Source organism: Emys orbicularis, chromosome 5 (genome assembly GCF_028017835.1).
Source record: "Emys orbicularis isolate rEmyOrb1 chromosome 5, rEmyOrb1.hap1, whole genome shotgun sequence".
In the NCBI taxonomy this organism is placed as follows: Eukaryota; Metazoa; Chordata; order Testudines; family Emydidae; genus Emys; species Emys orbicularis.
Genome location: NC_088687.1, coordinates 103490106 through 103494789, shown reverse-complemented (window position 1 = coordinate 103494789; position 4684 = coordinate 103490106).

Genomic DNA, 4684 nt, shown 5'->3' with positions numbered 1-4684 from the left:
GTATCCATCGGCCGAAGAATGTGTCAAGTGGATGACCAGAAAACCCCCGGAGGGTAAACTGGGATCCACCCCATCACCTGGAAGGATAAGAAACACAAACTTTGGACAGTGTGGAGCCACCAGGAATGTGCCACTTTGGACAGGAATGTGTGCCAACTGCTGATTGAGTCAGCAACAGCAGGATGAAACAGCTCCCATAGACTAACATAGGAATTAAATCCTATAAGAATGGACTCTCAAGACTGAGGACTTTGAGTCTCTCTGGTTCTGCTGCCAAGCTCCAGGAGCATCAGATGCATCTGACACAAGACTCGGCTCCATCCTCATGACTAAGCTACCTGGCCAGTAACTTGGCATGAGCAACTTCTAGGCTGGTAACTATAACACCTATACAGAACTTGAATGAATGATTGTGTGAATGAATCTATCTATCTATCTATCTATATGTGTGTGTGTGTGTGTATAAGGAATAAGTAGTAATAGGAATAAGTAGTCAAACAACGTTGTTTACTTTTATCTTTTGCTTTATCATTATATTTACAATAAATGTGGCATCTTTGCCTTATCCCTCATAATAAGATCCTGCTGGTTTTTATTCTATTGGTATAACATTAGGAACTTCCAATTTATGCTGGAACTGGACCAGTTCTGGCCAGCCTAAGATTTTGGTGAGGCAAAGGGAGTGCAAAGATTGGTTAATAGCTCCTTTACCCTCCCCACCCTGTAGTACTCCCTCCTGAACTCAGCAATACACAGCTCAGCCAGGCCAGAGAATCCAGCCTTTTAGGTCTACCACGTGCAGCGGTTGCTCCCTTCTTCTTGTTATAACTGTACTGGAGGGGTACACATCAATCAGCAAACCAACTGAGACAGCAGATCTCAAGTAAAAGTTATTTTGATTGGAGTGTGACGATATTAATATGAACTGGGACCATATAGATCATTGTTGCAACCAAGGTCTTGTAGTGGCACCAAATCTTGTATAAAGAGGGTCAAGTAAGGTGTCTAAGACAAGGTTAGGGTTTGCTGGTTATGACATGCATACAGATAGCATATCATCATTTTTGTATTTAAAGTTATAAGTATTGGCTCTATACTGTCTGTATTTCAAACTTGTGCTATGCTTCTGGGTGACACCCCAGACAATTTGGCGTCAGCACTGCCTAGCCTACTTGATGGTCCATTAAGGTCCATCAGCTATACAAGTGACCCATTGAGAGAAGGCAGATACACCTTGTGACTCAGCAAGGCATGCAGGGACATGCCTATAGACAGAACTCTAAGGTTTTTCCATGCCATGTGCTGGGCAGCTTGTATTTGAGACAAAGGAAGCACAAGCCACATGGCAGAGAATATAAAAGGTCCTGGAAACCCCTCCATTTTGTCTTCAATCCTGCTTCTTACTTCTGGAGGAACCTTGCTACAAACTAAAGCTCTGAACAAAGGACCGAATGACCGTCCCAGCTATGGATGTATTCCAGAGACTTGATTTGAACATGCAGTTTATTCCATCACTGCTACAAGCCTAAACCAAGAACTTTGACATTACTGTATGTAATTGATTCCATTTAACCAATTCTAACGCTCATCTATATTTCTTTCTTTTATGAATAAACTTTAGATTTTAGATTATAAAGGATTGGCAACAGCGTGATTTGTGGGTAAGATCTGACTTGTGTATTGATCTGGGTCTGGGGCTTGGTCCTTTGGGATCGAGAGAACTTTTTTCTTTTACTGGGGTATTGGTTTTCATAACCATTCATCCTCATAATGAGTGGCATTGGTTGTGATACTGGGAAACTTAAGTGTCTAAGGGAATTGCTTGTATGACTTATGGTTAGCCAGTGCCGTGAGACCGACGTCATCTCTGTTTGGCTGATTTGGTGCCTTAATAGTAAAGGAACTCCAGCTTTGGGCTGTAACTGCCTTGCTCTAAGCAATTTGTCCTGAATTGATATTCTCGGTTGTGTCCCACTAGAGGCAGCATTGTTACATGGAGGTATCAGGAAGCATTAAAAACTAAACAAGTTTGTGTCAACGTTTCCATTAATGAACTTTAGTTGCTTTTCAAATGTTACTTTAAAAGTATTCAATACAAAGCTCTTAATTATTGGTGGAAGATTCATATTCCTGGTGTAACTCTGCAGGGTGATTAAAATCCATCAGTGCCTTCACAAAGGCTTTGGAAAAATGAAAATAAACGGACAGTTTCCCCTTAAAGTGACTGTCATCTAACACTATATATAAAAAGGTCATTTAGTGATACTTAAATGTACTCTAATTCTAACTCTTAGCCTCAGACAATGTGCATCCAATTCACAGATGAGTTCACAATCCCTGAATATTCACTTGGTTGACTGAAAGTGACTATTTTTGGCTAACAGGCTGTTCTAGCATAATCTCTTAGTAAAATGAGAGATTGAAAACTCTTATTAAATCGCAGAGAATTAAAAAGGTCAGCGTAATTAAGAATCGTTTGCACAGGAACACCATTAGAAGATAGAGATACCCGCAGTGAGCATTGGCTTATTTGCACTTCCACTTAGTCCAAAATTGGCCCTAAAGATAGTCTAATTCTTTGGTATTTCCTGTCTTTCAAAACCTATCAAGATGTTCAAACTGAAGAGAAATCAGCTAACTACCACTATGAATACTGGGGTTAGTTCCAATCACATTTGTTTTCCTATGGCCCAAATGGCTTCCTCTTATCACCAGTGATCATGGCATTCAATACAGAATTATATTAAAAGGTCATGTTTGAAATGAGAATCCACACTTATCTGTACAATTTTAGGGCTAATATTGTTCTCGGTTCATGCATGGAACTCCCACTGGAATCAGTGAAGCTTTGCATTAAAAATTGAAGACAGAACATGGCCTTGCTATTCAGCTGCATTCTGGAGGGAAAAATACAACATATTGTTTTTCATCTCAGTACCTCTTTTTGGTGGGTGCTGCTTTTTTGCTCAAAATAAGAAATGCAATTTTTGTTTTACAGTTCTAAACGTTAGTTCTATGTATCCCCCTCTATAGGAATTACCGTATATACTTGTTCATAAGCCAAATTTTTTTAGTAAAAAAGGGAAGCACCAGAGAAGGGGGTCGGCTTATGAACGGGTATAGAGAGGGAGAGGTGGGACACAGCCCCTCCCCCCAACAGAGGGAGCAAGGAGAGGCAGCACAGCCAGAAGAGCCAGAAGGGAAAAGGCAGGGCCAGAGTCTCTCTGCTTCTGGCCACGCTGCTCTCCCCCCAGCCTCCGAAGCAGCTGCAGCTCCGGGGCTGGCAGGCTGCAGCCGTGCCACTCGCCCTCCCACCCCCCAGAGCAGGCTGTGGCCGCGCCGCCCAGTTTGGCCTGCTGGAGCAGGCTGCGGCCACGCTGCCCAGCCTGCCGGAGCAGCTCCAGTCAGGCTAGAGACATCCTCCCCTGGCCCTCCCCAGATAAGGTGGGAAGGGATGGGATGGGGAGAGTGTGGGGGTCCTGGGCTAGGGGTGGGGTATGTGGGGGGTGGTCATAGGGGTTACTCCCCTGACCCCCAGCTTCTCCCCCCCAAAAAAATTTCCCCACCAGTTGCTGTCCCGGCCCGTCAGGGTAAGCAGCTGGCGTGCCGGGACACTTTATTTACTTAGGTTTACCTCCATGCCTGCGGACGCTTGAGGTAAACAAACCATCTTGGCCTGCCAATGGCTAATCCTGATGGCCCGGGAGCCAAAAAGTTTGCTGACCCCTGAATTATAGGCTTATGAATGGGTCATAAAAACTTTTCATTTTTACTTATCCATCTTGGCTGGGGGAGGGGGGGGTCGGCTTATAAACGAACCGGCTTATGATCGAGTAAGCTTCTCTTATTGAGACACATGATGCAGTGATGTGCTTCTCAAGTACCATTTCATTTAATACTGTACATTCAAACTTCATACATCCAATAAATTAATACTTCTGTCAATTGATACACAGTTACACTATCCAACAAGCTTTCAAATTGTCAACATTTTAGAATTGCAATTAAATTTCCATTATTTCTTTGCTTTTTGTATTATTATTTTTTAAAGATGGTGGTTTGTGCAGAGTAGGTGAAGTGTTGAGCACAGGCCATGTAAAGCCAGTAGGTTTTCATTAAGCCTGCCCTAAACAGGTCTGTTGCCTTAGTGAGAACATGGTCTGACAGTTTGTCTGAGTATACCCGCACAGTGCTCCATATCCTCTGGATAGATAGTGTGCTATTATGTCTGTCAAGGGAGACTGGGGCATCATTCAAAGAGGGAAGAATTAAGGTTCTGTAGTGGGGTGGTCTGTATCTTAACTCTGTATTTTCTGATGTAGGAGCACTCAATATTCCCAAAGGGTTCTAGGCACCCTTCACAAAGTTAAAGACATTTTGGGGGCAATGAATACATATTCTAGGTCAGAAAAGTGGGAGATGATAAAATATTAAACTTTGATGGTGCTGTCTTTTGAAGCTAGATTCTAAACTTGGGGCAAGGCCACTGTTTTGATTTGGCAGAAACAAAACAAGAGTCAGCTTGGATCAATTTCTCTTGTTTGTACCACAAATTTTGGAGGGATCCAGATTAAAAAAGAAATCCAGTGTTAGCCACTCACTACTAAATACACATTAAATGATGCTCCAGGGCTTAAGTTCATCTCTAGCTATTAGAAATCAGGATGGGACCTACATGGGGGGT